General features: G+C 40.4%; 1 pseudogene across 1 annotated transcript; it reads left to right on the top strand.

Annotated features, from left to right (window-relative positions):
* Window positions 1-8476: 8476 nt before the first annotated feature.
* On the top strand, window positions 8477-19772 carry LOC145804263 (F-box only protein 6-like; annotated as a pseudogene). The gene is made up of 2 exons (XR_014345891.1): window positions 8477-9634; window positions 18303-19772. The product of XR_014345891.1 is annotated as an F-box only protein 6-like (transcript).
* Window positions 19773-21031: the final 1259 nt, after the last annotated feature.

Below are 21031 nucleotides of genomic sequence, written 5' to 3'. Positions count from 1 at the left end.
TTTTTTAAAACAGTCATGGAGAAATATTTCAAAAGAAAATCAAAGTTAGAATCATCTCTTCCTTAAGAAGAAGATTATAATTATTTTTCCGCCAAAACAAAGTCCCATATAAATTAACTTAGGGCTGGTTTGGCAAGTTTCAAAAAAGTTAAAAAGTCACTATTCTATTTAAGTCACATCATCTTATTTAAGTCACATCACCTCTCTAACACATCACTTCAAACCCAACCCAAATCCAACCCATATCTCATAAAAAGTCAAAAAGTGCACTTATTTAGATCATCCTTAGTAGACCTTCCTGCAGATCTAAGACTACGACCTCAGATTATGGACTGTAATACTAATGATCAAGACCAAGTTTTGAGATTATAATTAATTGGTGCCCCCTCTACATTAAATTCCTGGCTCCGCCACTGACTGCCAATCCTTTTTTAGCAACGCATACTTGTTTTGCAGTTGCTTGACGTCATGCACCTTATTTGTACACTCCTGGAAGCCCTTGCAGACAGCTCTATATCCATGCTATAGCGATCCTGATTGTCCCTTTATTGTTCTGTTGTATTCCGGACTCGGTTCCGTGAAGTTGGTAGTTGTATCTATCTTGTTGTCGTCCTTTAATTCCGTTTGTTTGAGTTATAGGATGTGTTGGGCTTGTTTCGAACAGGTGGGTTGAACCTTGGTCTGAAATCTTGTTGCCAAGTTTTTGGTTGTTCTGCTTGAGCGGGTCTTTTTGTGCTCAAGCGGATATTGCACACTCCCAGTTTTTCGTGTCCCTGCAAAACTTCTGCAGGTGTGATTTTTACGCTCGAGCGGGTTTGTTTACGCTCGAGCGGTGGCGCTCCAGCGGGTAGTACCTTTTTGGTGTAAGTTTTGGGAGATGGAAATCTACGCTCGAGCGGACTAGTTTTCGCGCTCGAGCGGATGTGCTTTATTCTTGTGTCTTGGTGCTCGAGCGGGTCTTCTTGCGCTCGAGCGTACCTAGTTTTTGTTCTTGACGCTCGAGCGTTGTGTTCTCCGCTCGAGCAAGAATGTCGTATATCAGTTGGCTGTGGGGTAGTTTTAAATCACTTTTTCTCATTCTTTCTCTCTCTTACTTTTCTGAAAAAGCCATTTGAGAGCTCCTCTCTCTAGAACCTTGCCTTCTCTCTAGGTATTGATCTAGTAAGAGTTGTCTCCTCACCTTTGGCCTTTACAAAAAAGTTGTTGATCGTCGAGGGCTATCTTTTGATCCGAGAAACTAGTGGTTTGGAGCAACTTCGTTTTCGCCATCTTCTTCGTTGGGGGTCATCTTTTGAGGTAGGGATTCCTACTCACTACTATGGGTTTTGACCTAGATATTTGGGTATTTGTATAAATGGTCAATTTTGGGAAGTTAGGGTTTGAAAATATTGAAAGGGAGTTTTGTTATTTTGATTCAAAAATATGTATTTTGGGTTTCAAAATAATGATATTGTTGTTGGTTATTGATATATAGGCCATTGGGTCAATATTGGGAAATGGGATAGAAAGCCCTAATTTGTTGTTTAAATTAATTGGTATAATTAATTTGGGAAAGTTGTGACTTTATGGAATTGAGTTAGAAATAATGAAATTGGTTCATTATATGGTTGAATAATGGAGTTAGATTTATTAAGCGCTCACTTTTGAAAACATTGATATTTTATCTGTTAGAGCTTTTATTATCTGTTTAGAAATAATTGCTTGGGCTACCGATGGAGGGTAGTTTTGATTGTTGTAGACAATGCATGATGATTAGGCAAACTAAAACTAATCAATTGGATATGTCATAGAGTGTGACGGTTGATAGAATACATTAGCGTTATGTATTGATTGATTGTGTATATGACCTTTGTATATATACGTTGTGTGTGTGGGAGGAGATAGGGGATGTACTCCACGGTTTAGGGGAAGATAGGGGATGGACCTCTAAACCGGATGTTGTTGAAGAGGAGATAGGGGATGGACTCCACTGATACAGCTCATATGCTTGTCAGATAATGTGTTGATATAGCTCATATGCTTATCTTTGGAAGTGTTGATACAGCTCATATGCTCGTCATTGGAAGTGTTGATATTGCTAATATGCATATCTGTTGAAATGTGGATACAGCTTGTATGCTTATCTATTGAGATGTGATACAACTAGTATGTTTATCTATTGTAAAATGGGAAATGTTTAATATGAGTCACTGTCTCATATAAGTGGTTGGCCAGGTTCTGAGCCGTTGATGTAAATTGTGAAACTGATAGGAAATGGGAACTGATAAGAAATGGGAATTGATAAGAAATGGAAACGGGTTATGAATTGGTTCATGGAAATTGAACATTTATCAATTGCTAATGTCTTAGTTATTGCTCATACTGTGTTTAGCATATCTCTACTAGGCGTTGGCTCACCCTTTATGGGACATTATTTTCAGGTACAGGTAGTATGCCACCTCCAAGGACATAGCTTGGGTGAGGATGAGAGTTGAAGACTCTTTTTGTTTATTTTGATGTATCACTTGTAAATTCAAGCCAAGGGCTTAATATGTATTGAGTTAGCACTCTTCTTTTTGTAAGCCCATAGGGCATTTGTTTTTGTTGTTAACATGTAATACAGTTGTAAGAATTACTCTGATGAATAGAAATGAGTGGTTTCTTTTATATCAATGCATGTTTAAAGTAATGGGTTTTATGTATTATTTTGAGGGCGTTACACATGCATTGCCATTGTATGGAAGCTCCTCTTGAAACCAGCGTCCAACTCTTTGATAACAAGTTCCAAGAAAATCCGCACTGTGTCGAAGTCCCAAGCTGCTTTATGCACGTTTGCAGACTGCTGCTGCGTCTGTTTACTACCGCGCTTGTGCAAAGTTTTGGAAGGCGTCGACTGCATTTGGGATTGCTTCATTTGCGTACTACAATGCAACAACAATTATGGTATACGTAGAAAAATTGAAAAAATGGAAAAACAAATTGGGAAAAAATAAAAAACATAAAAACCATTCTCGAACAGAGCTACTTTAGACAGAAGGCCAAAAAATTAAACTACAAACGTTCTTCCGAAACTAACCTTAAATATTATATCATTTTTTTTACTAAAATGTAAAAACAACAATAAAAAATGATAACAAAAAAATACCCAGTTCAAGTACAGTTACATACAGACAAACATGAGCTATGTATCAGAAATTTATGACCCCATACTGAGTGCAATGAAATTAAGGAAGAACACTCAATTGCAGACGAAATGAACAAGTCGTCAAATCAAATATCGAAGAAAAAAACACAGACATTGCAAAACGGAAAGTACGAAAAACTTCAGAGACAATAAAGATCCCAAGCTTCGAATCAGGGGAACCATAAATGTAGGTCTTTAGGCCTCAAAAGTCATCCAAATACCCTGGTACGCAGCTTGCGCCGAGGAGGGTCGGACCATTCTTGCAGCGCTGACCACTTAAGACACCACTAAGCTAGTATTTCGATCCATACCCACCTTGAAACCCGTCAAAACACCCTTCCGAATTGCATTAGATAACAGCCGCTCCAAAGTCTCCATAATCAAAATAAGCAATAATGGAGACAATGGGTCTCCCTGCCGCAAACCCCTATGAGTCGGGAAAAATCTTGCTAGCATTCCGTTCACTAGGACAAACATCTTAATCGTCGATATACAAAACTGAATCCACTGCCTCCACCGTTCCCCAAACCCCATTCTCTCTAACAAATACATCAAAAACCTCCAGTTCACATTATCATACGCCTTCTCAATATCTAACTTACAAATAAGACCAGCTCCTCCATGTCGAAATCGTGAGTCAACACACTCATTTGCTACCAACACAGCATCCAAAATTTGACGCCCACCCACAAAGGCATTCTAAGACTCAGGCACTAGCCCCTCCAAGACACCTCGCAATCTGTTAGCCAAAACTTTCGCGAAAAGCTTGTACACACTCTCCAACAGGCTGATGGGTCAAAAATCCCTTATATCCTCCGCCCCTCCTTTCTTAGGAATTAACGCTACAAAGTTGCATCAAGACTCTTTTCAAACTACCCTGACTGATAAAACTACGCAAACAAGGCTAACACATCTGTCTTGACCACTTCCCAACATCGCTGGAAGAAAAGCATAGTAAAACCATCGGGGCCTAGCGCCTTGTCCCCAGACATTTTCTGAAGAGCCCCGAAAACCTCCTTGAAAAATGGCCATTCCAACATCTGTCTGTCCGCCTCTGAAATAGCATCAAACTGAACCCCATCCAACCCTGGCCTCCAAGTCTCATCCTCCCCTCGAAACAAATGCTGATAGAAGCTCACTATGCCCTCTCTCACCTCATCCTCCTCTGACGATAACAACACATCATTAACCCACAACTTCCCAATTTGATTGACCCAGCGATGAGCATTCGCCATATGGTGAAAATATTTTGTATTCCGATCCTCATTTTCAACCATAAACATCTCAAATGCTGGCAATAACTAACCTCCTCTATGTGAGCCACCTGGCTATACTCTCATCTCACCCTCTCACGGATCGCCAACTCCTCATCAGTCAAGCTATCCTCCACTTCCTTTGCATCCAACTCTTGTAATACGACCAAAAGATTAGCCTTCTGAGTGTCTAACTGACCAAGCACCTCCTTATTCCACCTCTGTAGGTCATCCTTTAGAAGTTTTAATTTCTGAGCCAATCTGCAACTAGGATCTCCCAGCACATCATAACCTACCCACCACAACCAATTAATATCCACAAACCCTGCAGATTGCATCCACATATTTTCAAACCAAAATGGCACCGGTCCACTCCGAATCCCACCACTGTCCAACAGCACCGGCCAATGATCCAAAACAAGATGCTTCAATCTTTGCTGAACCACTCGAGAGAAGTGCTCCTCCCAATATCCTGAAATCAAAAACTGGTCAATACACTAAAACACCCGGCCGCCAGACCAAGTGAAGCTACCTCCCTGCATCGATAAATCAATCAACTCCAGATCATCAATCAACGAAGAAAAATCACGCATAACGCCCACTGTTGGGAGCAAACCCAACTTCTTCCCCGAATGATGCACCATATTAAAATCCCCCCTTACACACCACGGCACCGACCACCGAAAAGCAATACTCTGTAATTCGTCCCAAAATAAAGGTCGCTCTGACCCCCTCATCGGCCTATAAACTCTCGTGAACACCCATCGGAAATCATCCCCAATGCAGCGAAAAAGACACGACAGAGAAAAATTACCCACCTCCTTTTCCTCTTTTTCAACCACCCTCCGATCCTAGCACACTGAAATCCCCCCAGCCACCCCAACAGTTAGCAAATATGTCCAATCCACATACTGACCCCCTGCACACCTTTCTAACCACTTCCCGGTCTATGTAATCCATTTTGGTCTCCTGAAAACAAACAACATCCGCTTTTGCCTTCCTCAATACCGTCTGGACTGTCACCCTCTTCCCTCTATCATTAAGGCCACGAACATTCCAAGACAAGATTTTCAACCGCATGGCAACAGTGATTGGCTGACACGCTCTTTCCTCATAGCTCGACTGCCTTCTTGTGGCCTCCTATCATAATTGACAGTGCACTGTAAATTCCGCAACTCTCTAGCACCTTTTCCCTTTTGCCCAACAATCTGCAACTGTGTCCCCACCGGAGCACTCCCCCTCCATGATGCCTTTATGGTTGAAAACAGCCTCATTGATTCAGCCTCATGCCCAACAAATGAAACCCCAAGCAAAGAACTAACCTCCTCAATTTGTGCCAACACCCAAGCAGACACTTCCCTCGGATCTAGAGGCTCATCACCTGCAAAACTCGTTGTCGTTGTCTCTGTGGCAGTGCCAACCCCGACAGCCTCAAAGTCCACTGTCTCCATCACCAACGGTTGCAAAACCAAAGGCAAACTTTCACTATTAGCAGCCCAGTGATCGACTTGTGTACCACCTTCCAACCCAATTCCAAGGTCAACATGACAGCCCATATAGCGACCCCGGTCTTTTCCCATTTAATTATTGTATCCGGACTGTTCCGTAGATTCTATCATTGTATAATGGTTGTTGTTGTTATTCCTTATTTTCTCATTTGGAATTATAGGATGTGTTGGGCAGGTTTGTTTCAGGTTGGTTGGGTTTAGAAACCAAGAGTTGCTGTCCAGGTTTTTGGTTCTTCGCTCGAGCGAGGAGTTGTTCGCTCGAGCGAGAGGTAGTGTTTGATTTGGACCTGTAACTGTGCATTCTTGGCTCGAGCGAGCTTTTCTTCGCTCGAGCGAGTTAGTTCATCCTTCGCTCGAGCTATAGTTCCTTCGCTCGAGCTATGGGTTCAGACCTGAGGGTTTGAGTTCTTCGCTCGACCGAGCTTTCTTTCGCTCGAGCGAGCATTTGAGTTGTTGGCTCGAGCAAGGCTTCCTTGGCTCGAGCGTAGTTTCTCTGTGTCTGGTCGCTCGAGCGACCAAGTCTTCGCTCGAGCGAGCCTGTCCAGTTTATATACACAGCAGTGGGATTTGATCAGTCTTTTTCATTTTCTTTTGATTCCAAACCCTAGGTCCGACTTTTCTCTCTCCCTACTCACCTTCTTTCTTAGATTTGATCCACTTAGGGTGTGTTTCTACCCTAGATCCTTCATTAAAAAGATAGAGTGAGGCAAGGGCTACCATTTAATCTGAGCATTTGGCAATTTGGAGCACTTTGGTATTTGGGCACTCATCTCTTTCTTCATCTTTTGGGTTGTTTTCTTTGAGGTAGGGATTTCCTACTCCATTTTATAGGTTTTGTTCTAAGTTTTGGTATTTTAACATGTTGGGGATACTTTGGTAAATTTTGGGAAAAACCCTAGTTGTATTATTGAATTAATTTGTATAAGTAATTCATGGAATTGGGAAAAGAGGGTTAAATTCATGGAATTCATTGATTAAATGGCGTAATTGGATAATTGGTATCATTTGTCTATTGAATTGTTGACATAGTTATTTTCAGTTTAGAAATAACTGTTTTGGGCTATCGGTGGAGGATAGTCGTGGTTGTTGTAGATATTGCATGTGGATTAGGAATAACTGAAACTAATCACATTGGTTAAGTCATTAATTTTGACTATGGCATTGATACAGAAAATACGTGTATTGATTGAGCATTGCATTTGCATACATTGTTTTGTGTGTGGGAGGAGATAGGGGATGTACTCCACGGTTTAGGGGAAGATAGGGGATGGACCTCTAAACCGGATTTTGTTTGGGAGGAGATAGGGGATGGACTCCATTAGCATCACTTTTATGTGTGCTTATTTATATAGAAGTGTTTTATTGATACAGCACTAAAATGTGTATCAATCTGGAAGTATGAAGTGTTTGATTTGAGCTTGAGTCTCATTTGTTGTTAATATTGGAAGATTGTGAATATGATATATGTGATTTCACTGTTATAAGTTTGGCCAGGTTCTGAGCCATGTTGATAAAACTGGAAAGTAAAACGTATCTTTGGCAATAATGTCATGAGTCTGTAAAATGTTGTAATTGATTATTTTGGTTAACCATCTGTTGAATGCTATTGCTTTATTCATTGCTTATATGTGGTTTAGTATATTTCTACTGGGCTGTGGCTCACCCTTTATGGGAACATCATTTTCAGGTTCAGGTGATAAACTACCTCCAAGGAATTAGCTTGGGAGGGTTTGGCTTCTGGATTGAAGAAGACTACTTTTAGTTAACTGTCTTAAATTATAAGTACATGTAAACATTCAAGCCTAGGGCTTTTCTTGTATTGAGTTAGAACTCATATTTTTGTATCCAAGTGTTGGCTTGGAAAGATGTAAGCCTGTAGGGCATTTTATTCGATGATACATGTTATGCTTTATTTTGTAATACTCTGATGAATGAATTAATAGATTATCTTCTTTAAATAATGAATGTCAATGATATATATAATGGGTTAATTTTTAGGGCGTTACAGCCCAACCAGTCGCCCTCCTCCTCACATACTTCAGACCTCAGAACCAGCATCTAACTAAGTGCAGCAGATGATCTCGCCTCATCCCTGCCCGCTTTCGAACTGGGCTCTGACTGATGTTGCGACGGCCTAGTTGTCGTTGATGGGGAACACGGCGACGACCTCCGTGGGTCCTCCCCCGCCAGGGAAAACCTCTCTATTGATGGCGAACCCACACTTCGACAAAGTAGCTCAAGAACCCGTGCCACCAATGGATCCTCTACTTGACCCGTAAACTGCACAGGTGGCTCCTTAGAAGATGGGCCCAAACCATGCCCAAAACCATGGGCCAAGTGAGACTCTCACAAGGCACGCCCATTAGTCATACCATTAAGCCCATTTGCCTCACCCTTTGTATAGGCCTCGGATTGGGCCTGACTCATTTCCGGACGGTCCATATGGCCCACCTCCTATTGGGTCTGTGGCCGCCAAACCTGCCTAAACCCAAGCCCTGTTAGCCTAGGCCTCCGTTGACCCCTAGCCCTAAATTCCCCAAATCTCTAAGGACTAGAACAAAATCCCCTCCGTTCCTCCAATCTCTATAACTGAGTTGTTCTCTGAGATCATCGCCACGCCTTCCGCCCTTGATTCGCACCTTCCAAATCTGGTCGACTCATAACCCAGGAACCACCCATCGCCGAAGTAACAACCACCACCGACCCAGTTTTCGACCAGATAAGCAACGTATAATGCCGTGAACCCCATCAAATTGAAATCTGCGATGGAATCCCATTGGCCAGGCCGCGAACCTTCATTCGAACACATCCCAACATCTCCATCGACTCATTAGTCGCCACAAAACCACCACATCTATTGCCGATCTCGCAATACACCTCAGGGCTTCGAAGGTGGATCAAAAGGCCCAAAATTTTTATCGAGTTATTGGGTGCCAAGGCTGGTGCCCTGCCATCCGTACACCGTGAATTCGGCAACTACCAATTAAGAACTAAGTCACACCCAGCTATCGTCCACTGCCGACGCAGCACACTCTTGGCCTCACGCCTTAAATTGCCCTTCAATTCCATAAACATCCACTTCCCCCGATGATTTCCACCAACAATGCACCTAATTTGCCACCACCATCATGTCCAAACCTTTTCCCCCCCAAACCTCCACCCTCCCCACTACTGCTCTATCCAGCTTCTGAAACCATCTCCCTTCATTACCTTCTTGAACACCACATCCCCCGCATCCCTATCCTGATGAACTGCCGCAATCGCCAACGGTAGCCTCCCTACTGCCTTCACCATGGGTTGGCTTTTCTTTCGACTGGCCCCACCATCCCCAAAGGCAAAACGCTCTAGGACCAAAGCAAACCCCTTCCAGCCACCACCAAATTTAGACTCCTGTACAAAAATCTGTTCTCTTCTGCCACCCATCATGGCCACCATCTGAAATGAGGATTTGCCATTCTCTTCTCGAATCCACACTGCCACACTCCGACATCCCCCGATCAAACGGCCCGAGTAAGCCAAGTGACCTGGTTCCCGCGAGGCCATGCGAAGCTTCTAACAACACCAACCAACCTCATGCCTGCAAAGAACAATCGCTTTGCGAAGGCCCTGCCCTCGCTCCACAATCGCCAATCACCGTCCCCCGATTTGATCTTCCCCTTCTTCCTCAAGCTCAAAAGAATGGCCTCCCGAAAAAAGAATCCTCTGACGAGGTATGTCCCTTCCCCCAGTAGCAACCATTAGACCATCTTAAATTTTTAAAACAACTTCCCACCTATTGGTAGGGTTAGCAGTGAAAACTCCTAAAGAAGCTCTCAGGACATATGCCTGGTCTTGGTGACCCTACGCGCAAACTGCAAAGAATCTTATTTCCCAATTTTTAAATGCAGTAATTAAAAAACACAAATTAAGATGTACTTTGAATCTTAGGGGCATAAATGAAGATATAAACCCCAAATTTGAATGTTTCCGAGTTTGAGAAGATTGCAAAGAGGGATTGAGAAAGGAGAAGAAAGTCATACAACTATTTGTCTCGTGTGTTGGTCTATGTCCATGCAATCTGAGAATTAGTTTGTAACTGATTTTGTATATGAACTGACAGCCCCAAGACTGGTGGCTTGTTGTATGTTTGGAATCATCAAAAGTGGCAAATTGAATTTTTGGCATCGGTTTGCTTTGACTGCTAGTGGACCAACACCTAGGCAGTAAAACAAACCAAGTTATTCAATCTCAACTCATGTTCAGTTCACTAGAAGCTTGTTCAAAAATGAGCCAAGCTCAAACTCATTAATTTTTTATAACTTTTTTGAACTCAGCTCAAACTCGTCTCGATATTCTTATACATAACTAGAACTATATAGAAAACTAAGTACTTGAGCTAAGCTCATGATCGGCTCTGTCGGAGTTCACTTAAGTTAAGATTGGTTCGAAAGATAGATAAACTAAGTTTGAACACTTTTTGAAGCCCGTTAACAAGATAAGCTTTTGACATACCCTACTCATATATTAAGACATGCTTAGCTTTTTCTTCATGAAACAATGATATATGCAAGTTGCTTGCTTGCTCCTTTTTTCTTTCTTTTTTTTTTTTTTTTTTTTATCTTTTTCAGGTGGAAGCACTAAACCAAGTGTTTTCTTTGCTTGTGTAACATAAAATCTTGTATATGGTTTTATCAATGACCTAAGTTCTCCAATGTGTGTAAAATTTGTAAGTTGCATATCATATCCATACCCATTAAAATCAAACATAAAATGGTAATGCCACGTCATATTAATGCTAATCAGTCTTAGTTTCCAGATTTTGCCTCATTTTTCTTGTACTTTAATTTCATTATGCCATTACAAATCAAACATAAAATCATAATGCCATGTCATATTAAAGCTGACAAGTCTTAGTTTCCAGAACTTTAGCATGCTTTTCCATACTCCATAAATAGTAGAACCTACAAGCATTCATGATGACCAAACTATCTGTTACCCAAAAGTGTTATATTAATCTAATATATGGTTCGATATCAATGACCTAAGTTCTCCTGTGTGTATCTTTACTACAAAAAAATTGATTTTTTGCGACGGCAAAACGCCGTCGCAAATGCCCCAATCTTAAAAGGTTTTTTGCGACGGTAAATGGTTTTTTGCGACGGCAAGTGGGGGATCGCAACAAAGGGGGTTGCAAAAGGGTTTTAGCGACGGCAAAATGCCTTTTTAGCGACGGCAAAATGCCTTTTTTTTGCGACGGCAAAATGCCTTTTTTGTGACGAAAAAATTTTGTCGCAAATAACGTGTGAAAATCTGAGTTTTTTTTAGACGGCACTGTGTTGTCGTCGCTAAAAAGGTCTTTTGCGACGGCAAAAAATACCGTCGCTAAAGGTGCATTTGAGACAGCACCTGAGCCGTCGCTAAAGGACTATTGGCAACAACAATAAAACTGTCGCTAAAGGCGTTACGTTTCAACCAATTCCCTATCTTTTGCGACAGTAACGGTGCCGTCGCAAAAAACCTTAGTTCAATTTTTTTTTTGAGACGGTGTGTGCTGCCGTCTCAAAAAAAAAAAAAACTGTATTAAAATTATTAAAAATATGAAAATAACCTGTATTAAATGAAAAATAACTATAAAAAACCGATAATTACATAATAATATAAATACATATATAAACAAAAGTTGGCACATAATGAAAATTCATAATGTTGTTCCATTCATAACAATATATAAATAAAAATTCATAAAAATGAAAATTATCCCACTACATAATGTCCCATAATACATACATAATGTTGTTCACAAATCTAAATAACGTAAATCAAAACCAAAAGTTTTCGTCTCCATTCTTCCGTGGGTTACAAAAACAAAAGTTGGTCATAATCTTTACACGCCCGCATTCCACAAGAAGCAAACTGCTACTCAAGAAATATCTGAAAATAACAAAATAAAAATAATTAATGACAATATAATGGTGTTAATATTTTAATTACAGAAAAACATAAAAAATTAACTATTATATAATTACAAAGATAGTTTAGTAAATAATTTTGGCTAGACAGAAATCCGGCCCTAAGTCCCAAACCAGAAACCCGATTGGAGTCCCGTCTTCTCCCACAAGTCTTTCGTGCCTAGGCGGTCGTGCATGCCAAGTTTCGTGCTAAACCAACGTCATTTGGTGATTTTGGGGGGTCAACACCTCGAATTCAAGTTTCTTAAGGAACTAGTTTGCCTAGACTGAAATCCGGCTCTAACTCCCAAACCGGGAACCCGATTGGAGCCCCATTTTCTCCCACAACTCTCTCGTGCCTAGGCGGTCGTGTGTGCCAAGTTTCGTGCTAAACAAACGCCGTTTGGTGATTTTGGGACGTCAACACCTCGAATTCAAGTTTCTTAAGGAACTAGTTTGCCTAGACCGAAATCCGACTCTAACTTCCAAACCGGGAACCCGATTGGAGCCCCGTCTTCTCCCACAAGTCTCTCGTGCCTAGGCGGTCATGCGTGCCAAGTTTCGTGCTAAACCGATGCCTTTTGGTAATTTTGGGGTGTTAACACATTGAATTTAAGTTTCTTAAGGAACAAGTTTGCCTAAAGTGAAATCCGGCTCTAACTCCCAAACCGGGAACTTGATTGGAGTTTCGTCTTCTCCCACAAGTCTCTCGTGCCTAAGCGGTTATGTGTGCCAAGTTTCGTGCTAAACCGACGCCGTTTGGTGATTTTGGGGCGTTAACACCTCCAATTCAAGTTTTTTAAAGAACTAGTTTGCCTAAAGTGAAATCTGGCTCTAACTCTCAAACCGGGAACCCGATTGGAGTCCCATCTTCTCCCACAAGTCTCTCATGCCTAAGCGGTCGTGTGTGCCAAGTTTCATGCTAAACCGACGCCGTTTGGTGATTTTGGGGCGTTAACACCTCGAATTCAAGTTTCTTAAGGAACTAGTTTGCCTAAAGTGAAATCCGGCTCTAACTCGCAAACTGGGAGCCCGATTGGAGTCCCGTCTTCTCCCACAAGTCTCTCGTGCCTAAGCAGTCGTGTGTGCCAAGTTTCATGCTAAACCGACGCCGTTTGGTGATTTTGAGGCGTTAACACCTCAAATTCAGGTTTCTTAAGGAACTAGTTTGCCTAAAGTGAAATCCGTCTCTAACTCCCAAATCGGGAACTTGATTGGAGCCCCATCTTCTCCCACAACTCTCTTGTGCCTAGGCGGTCGTGCGTGCCAAGTTTGGTGCTAAACCGACGCCGTTTGGTGATTTTGGGGCGTTAACACCTCGAATTCAAGTTTCTTAAGGAACTAGTTTGCCTAGACCGAAATTCGACTCTAACTCCCAAACCGGGAACCCGATTCGAGCCCCATCTTCTTCCACAAGTCTCTCGTGCCTAAGCGGTCGTGTGTGCCAAGTTTCATGCTAAACCTACGCCGTTTGGTGATTTTGGGGCGTCAACACCTCGAATTCAAGTTTCTTAAGGAACTAGTTTGTCTAGACCGAAATCCAACTCTAACTCCCAAACCGGGAACCCGATTGGAGCCCCGTCTTCTCCCACAAGTCTCTCGTGCCTAGGCAGTCGTGCGTGCCAAGTTTCGTGCTAAACCGACGCCGTTTGGTGATTTTGGGGCGTTAACACCTCGAATTCAAGTTTCTTAAGGAACTAGTTTGCCTAAAGTGAAATCCGGCTCTAACTCCCAATCCGGGAACCCGATTCGAGTCCCGTCTTCTCCCACAAGTCTCTCGTGCCTAAGCAGTCGTGTGTGCCAAGTTTCATGCTAAACCGACGCCGTTTGGTGATTTTGGGGCGTTAACACCTCGAATTCAAGTTTCTTAAGGAACTAGTTCGCTTTTAGTGCTCCATCCTGACAAGTTTGCATATGCAGCAAAATCACTAATTGTCCACAGTAAAGCTGCATGCATTTGAAACATTTGATTTGTTGATGCATCAAATGTTGATACACCCTCATTCCATAGTTCTTTTAACTCCTCAATCAACGGTTGCATATACACATCAATCTTGTCACCAGGTCCTTTCGGGCCGTCAATAAGCACGGATAAAATTAGAAATGGTTGCTTCATGCACATCCATGGCGGCAAGTTGTATGGAATGAGCACAACAGGCCAAGTGCTATGAACTATGTTCATCATCCTGAATGGGTTAAAACCATCAGATGCTAATCCAAGCCTTACACTTCGGCAATCATTACTAAAGTCAATATTCCTTCGGTCAAAATCTTTCCATGCAAAGGAGTCAGCAGGATGCCTAAAGACACCATCATCAGTTCGTTCCTCTGCATGCCATCGCATTAACTTGGCCGTCTTGGATGACATAAACAACCTCTGCAACCTTGGCTTTAAAGAAAAATACCTTATCTGTTTTGCAGCTATTCGTTTGCCACCTTTGTTAGGACCATATGAACCACCATCGCCATTTGATTTCCATCTAGAACTGTTGCATATGACACATTTATCAAGATTGGCGTCCTCGTTTCGAAACAACATGCAACTGTTGGGACATGCATCCCACGTCTCATACGTGAAGCCCAAATCTGTTGTCACCTTTTGAGCTTTATAATATGAGTCAGGGAGTTTCACACACAACGGGAACGCCTCATTCAATAACTCAAGCAACATGTCAACAGACTTGTCTGTCCACTGATTAAGCACCTTCAAATGTAGAAGTCAAACAATGAATGACAAAGATGTGAACTTCTGACAACCCGGATACAATTCAGTTTGTGCATCTTGAAGAAGTTTGAAATACTTTGCAGTCTCTGCATTTGGACCGAGCTGGGGTTCAGATGCATGGGGATCAGGCCCTTGTGGTTCATTACCCTCAACACTTGTACCGGCATGTGGATTTCCCATAGCCCCTTGTATCATTCCAATCATATCATCCCCAATGTCTAAATTAGGTAATGTGTCATTATCTTGATTACAATGTAGAGATACATAAGATTCCCCATAATTAATCCAATGTTTGTATTTTTTAAAAAAACCATTCAAAATCAGATGCTCCCGTACAAGATGGTATCGATTCTCACACTTCCTACACGGACAATTGATCATCGAACCTTCAACCCTATTGGTGTAGGCAAACACAAGGAATTCATCAATCCCATTAATGTATTTGCTCAACATCCTATTTGGCAAATCAATCCAACTCTTATCCATCATCTGTACACATCCACAAAAATATCTCATCAAAGTAACTCTAAATATAATACCTACGTATTCATGTACCCTGATACCTATCCGTCCAATTTCTCTCAAATAGGTAGGTGGTCTTATCCCAGTTAGTTATTTACCGATTTGATGGGAGAACATAAAAAATGAAATACTTATACAACAACACGTGAGACAAAAAAATGTTGCAAAACACCAAGTAACATACTTTCATTATAAATTCAAAATTTATTTAAGGGAACTTTTCAAACTTAAAATGATATTGTAATCACAAATTATTAATTTCAAAATTTAATAATTATAGGGACGCTAACAAACATACAAATTAGATATTATTAGATAAGCTCTATGTTAAGTATTGAAATCTATATACATATCTTGAGTTTTGAACAATCCCAGAACTCACGCTCATACAAAGTACTCACATACTAACTAAATTTGATGTAATTTTTTTTTTGGGTAGGTAGTCATTAGAATTGTAATTCTAACATGATGGGGTTGGAATTGGGCCTTCAAAGGGCAGATGCATATATTTGGCTCATATATTAGATGCATGCTTGATGCATGTGAGTCATCAAAACTTAAATTGTGAGGTGTACAATCTACACATCTATTTACATAAATCACAAATAATTTGGAAGCAAATTCAATGTAAACCAAGCATCATTAAATTAATGTCAAAAAATTCAATCTTATCAAACTCAAATATATATGTTTATTAATGGTTTGGAAGCAAATTCAATGTAAACAAGGCATCATCAAATTTTATCTTTGTTAATGGTTATTAGTGAGGGTATTTTTATCATTCTAATATAAATAGCAGCTGAGGTACAGGTTATTTTATATAACCGTAATGCCTATTCCTATAATTCTCTCTTCTCTGTGTCTCTTCTCTGAGGTACAGGTTATTTTATATAACCATAATGCCTATTCATAGCTTTCTACACTTTAACTTGTTATCAAAGCAATCCGATTCTGCTGTAGAAGGTCTAGTATGGCTGTAGATATCATCTATTCTAACACTAAGGTTCCACCCAAATATTTTTACAAAATTTTAAAAAATAATAATAATAATAATAACGATATTAATAGAAAATAAAGGTAAAAGGCTTGTCAAGTTGTGGGAGATCCTTTGTGCAAACATGTTTTTTTTTTAATTTTTATTTATTTATTTATTTATTAAATGATATTACAAAGAAGGTTTAATAAAGGTAAATGAATACTAGAAACACATAAAGAAAAAGATCTAAATGCTTAATTGGGCAAAGGATTCATAAGAAATGCTAGATTCTAGTTGCAGGGATGGAGGAAACAAAAGTACAAGTGATAATATTTGTAGATATATATATATATATAATAACAAAGAAGTGACTATTAAGATTTTTCTTTCTTATATTTTCTTTCTAATTTAAGATTTTTTTTCAGCTCTTAAATATTTTCTTTCAACAAAAAAGGTAAATAGAAATAATACTTGTTAGATATTTGTAATAAGCGAAATAACTCAATTGTGTTGAATTTTTCATGGAGTTTATGTATTTTTTGGTGAAAACATTACAATTTCGGTTTTTCACTATTGTTTGGTCTCAGTTTCATAAGAAATGAGACAAAATTTTGTTTGAACAGCTAACACATATATATACAAAATTTAGTAGAACTTGAGAAGCGTGGATTGTTTCAACAAATGTCCATCTGATTCACACACGGCCCCCTTCTGGACACTACAGAAAACAGATATGTTTCATCCATTTCAATGGAAATGAGACAAAATTTTGTTCCTTGTCTGGTGTTTACTTGGTTGAGCGGGGCAAACAATTTACACTAATCATATATATTCATGTATATATATATATTTTTGAACAGCTAATACATATATATATACACACACAGAGAGAGAGAGAGAGCATACACTGAGTGTGAGAAAGTCGTTGCCGGACCACCGCTACCTGTCGTCGTCGCCGCACCACCGCACCACCGCTAGCCTGCTCGCCGTTCGTTGCTCGTTTGGGGATTTCGAACATATAGGGATTTCGATCCAAATGATCGAGCGCCAACATGAAAGGGAAGTGTGGGCAAATTTTTTTTTTTACTTTTTACGACAATACATTTTAAACCGTCGCAAATGATAAATAGTTATAGCTAAACCGACGCCGTTTTGATAAGGCTTTTTGGGCGACGGACATTTGCCGTCGCAAATGGTCCACTATTTGCAACAGCCAATTTATGCTATCTAAAAAAAAAATGTATTTGCGACGGTAAAAAACGTCGTCGCTAATACTTCCGTATTTTTCACATTACTCGTGTAATTTTATTACCGACGGTAAAACGCTGTCGCGAAAGCTCTTTATTTGCGACGGTTTAACCTGCCGTCACAAAAGCTCATTTTTTGCGACGGGGAACGCACCGTCGCAAAAGCCTCCGTGTTTTATACTCCCTTTTCTTGTAGTGAATTTTGGAATTTATTGCTACTTTGGCTCAAACCAACAAATGGTACCCAGTAAATCAATCGTAAGGCCCCGTTTGGAAACTTGCCTTTTTTAAAAGCTTTTTGGCTTTTTTTATGAGGTGCCAGTAAAATTGATGTGTTTGGAATGGTTTTTTTTAGTTGAATAGATACTTGTGAGGAAAAAAGTGATTGATTAATATGTATAATGTGACATTTTAACTTTTAGTTTTGTTTTGTTTTTTTGTTTTGTTTTTTTTTTTTGGCGTCATTTTGGCTTTTTTAGCTAAAAAACCTATTACCAAACAAGCCCTAAAACTTAGTGCCATGTCATATCCATACCCATTAAAAATCAAACATAAGAATGTTAGTGCCATAGATTTTGCCTCATTTTCCTCGTGCTTTAATTCCAACATGTTTTTCCATACTCCATAAATAGAATTTTAAAAGCATTCATGATGACCAAACCGTCTTATATGACTGTGAAGTAGAGTTGTAAAGGCATGGCTGATGCTGAATCAAGAATGACAGGATAGACTGATGTAGGTTTTAGGTTTTGATTGTCCAAGATTTGAATTTTGTACTCATTTCGACATTGCTAGGTTGTGGTGGAAATTAATATTGGACAATACTATTTTACCAAGCTTCTCCTAGATGATATTTTAATTTGCAGCTTTTATTTGCATATATGTCCATGAATTTGTAGCAAATTGTTACGTGGTTTCCGAGTCTGCTTAAAGTACCTTCACGTTGCAGAAACCTGAGCATCATGGTTGCATTTTGTACAGATGTTGCTTCTTCAATCTTGATGATAACTCTGCAGAAGATGGTTGTTACAGTTTCACTATAAGGCCTGAAAAACCTAGAACTTTCAAGATGCTGGAACCTAGCAAACCTCCACATGCAAAGAAATCTCGAAAAGAGAGGAATCTGGGAAGATTAGCTGATGCTACCGGTTCAACTAAAATTATGGAACATCAGATCTGGAAAGAATTCCCAGAAGACCTTTATGAAGCTGTGATTGCGTGCAAGACTTCCCATTGCCACTTTCTTCCGCTTCCGCTCTGTTTGTAAAAAGTGGAATTCCTTGCCGACCTCTCATAGTTTCTCCCAACAATGTGCACGAGTCGTGCAAGCCCAACCTTGGTTTTACACCATTACTCACGAAAATGTGAATACTGGAGCCATGTATGACCCTTCCTTGAAAAAATGGCATCACCCCACAAACCCGGCTTTGCCAACAAAGTTAATTGTCTTGCTAGTGCTTCAATAGGTGGTCTTGTCTGCTTTCTTGACATTGGCCATAGAAGCTTCTTTGTTTGCAATCCTCTTACTCAATCCTTCAAGGAGTTTCCAACTAGGTTAGTTAAGGTTTGGTCCCGAGTTGCTGTGAGGATGACGTTGAATGAAGATTCGACCAGTGGGGGCTATAAAATCCTCTGGGTGGGTTGTGATGGTGAGTATGAAGTTTATGACTCCATAAAGAACTCCTAGGCCCGCCCGGGAAACATGCCCTCAACGATTAAGCTACCGTTGTCTCTGAACTTTAAGTCCCAAGCAGTGTCCATTGATGCGACGCTTTACTTCATGCGTACTGACCCAGATGGGATTGTGTCCTACAATATGGTTACCGGGGTTTGGAAGCAATTTTTAATCCCATCCCTTCTTCATCTGAGTGATCACGCACTCGCAGAATGTGGGGGCCAGATCATTCTTGTCAGTTTATTGACAAAAAATGCTGCCACGTGCGTGTGCATATGGGAGCTGCAGAAGATGACTCTATTGTGGAAGGAGGTTGACAGAATGCCAAACATATGGTGCTTGGAGTTTTACGGAAAGCACGTTCGAATGACTTGCTTGGGTAACAAAGGTTTACTCATGTTGTCATTGAGATCGAGACAAATGAACCGACTGGTTAGCTACAATGTGCCGAGCAAGGAATGGCTGAAGGTTCTTGGGTGCACGCTGCCACGTGGGAGGAAGCGTCAGTGGATCGCTTGTGGCACTGCATATCACCCTTGCCTGACAGCTTCGGCTTGATTTAGAAATCGTATTCTCTCTGCAAGAAGAACCCACATCGATTACTGTTCTTGCAATGGCTGTAAGCTTTTTGCCAATACTTAGTTTGCAGCCCAGTTTTCTTTGTTATGATTAAGTAAAATGATATGATCATATTTGGGACCGTGATGATAAATCCTTCCTTTCTGTACAAACACCCAGGAGACAACTTTTGATTTCAGAATGACTAGTAAAATGCTTTTCTTTTCAGTAAGTTGGGTTATGAATGTTATATTAGGTTTTTGCATCTTTCTTTGAGTACATTCTCTTTCAACAAGTTCACGGATACAGAACCATCCACATAAACAATCATGCCCGTCCTAAAAGATACAGTTTTAGTCAGATCACATCACATGGTTGATTTCGTGTCCATAGACTTATTTGCATTATCTTTTTCCTTTCAGGCTTTAGAATTGAGTCCGACTCCTGAGAATGATAGCTATAGGGTTCTAGTGTAAGAAGGATAAGCATCAAGAATTCAGTCATAGCTCAAAAAATAGTTAGTAGTGTTTTCAACAATCGATTGTACAAAGCATGTTCTTCATGGATGTGTTGGGCAGTGCAATGTTTAGGCAGTACCCTGTTCTGTTTCTTCTCCAAACACAAGATTCGTTGCACTTTTTTTTTTTTTTTTTTGATCAGCAAAGAAAAGAGAACCTTTATTAATGAGATGTGCAAAAAAAAACAAGCAACAAAATACATCAATAAAGAAGGGAAGTGCAAAAAGTATCATAGCTAACACTCCACAATCCCAACTATGTTGGCACCAAGGAGGAAGCACAATCATCTGCTAGCACTAAACCCACAGATTGGCGAGAAACCAATCCAAAAAAAAGAAACAAAAAGAAAAAACTTCAGCAAGCACTAGCAGACCAAACCAATCCTGCTGCCCTATGTATCCAGCAGCAGACTAGACCTTATACCAGCACAAACCTAAATCCATTGGCAGCACAACAACAGGGCTCTGCAAATCCAGTGGCAGTTCAAAACAGATTGTAAGGGTTCAACTCCACCTTAGGACAGCAGCATTTGACCAGCAGCAGACCAAACCTTAAACCAGCACAAACCTAAATCCAGAGGCAACACAGCAACAATATAGCAGCATCCAAAACCTTGTTGTCTGCTGATCATTAAATCATATTTTTAAAAATCTTCAATCTAGCTCATCATTCTTGGTCCCAGCCAACTACCCATTTGCTTGCACCAGATCAGGTCAACATACAACATCTCCTTCTCCTTGATTCTGAACTCTGGGGGACTGATAATGAGATTGCAGCAGCTGCTGCCCGAAATATAGCTCCATTTTGCAGACCATTGCTGAACAGCACACCTTTGTTCTTCAGTTGCTTATGGTTTGACTTTCCCCTATTCTTCATATCAGTGCTTTTTCTCAAACTACGATTGATGGCTTTTTCACTGGTCCTTCCCCTTCTTGCTGAAATGCCCCTATTGTTCACAC

The sequence above is a fragment of the Camellia sinensis genome, chromosome 12, assembly GCF_055761805.1.
Source record: "Camellia sinensis isolate YWXY chromosome 12, ASM5576180v1, whole genome shotgun sequence".
Classification (NCBI taxonomy): domain Eukaryota; kingdom Viridiplantae; phylum Streptophyta; class Magnoliopsida; order Ericales; family Theaceae; genus Camellia; species Camellia sinensis.
Note: the sequence above shows the minus strand (reverse complement) of the source record. Positions and strands in the feature narration are given on the sequence as shown.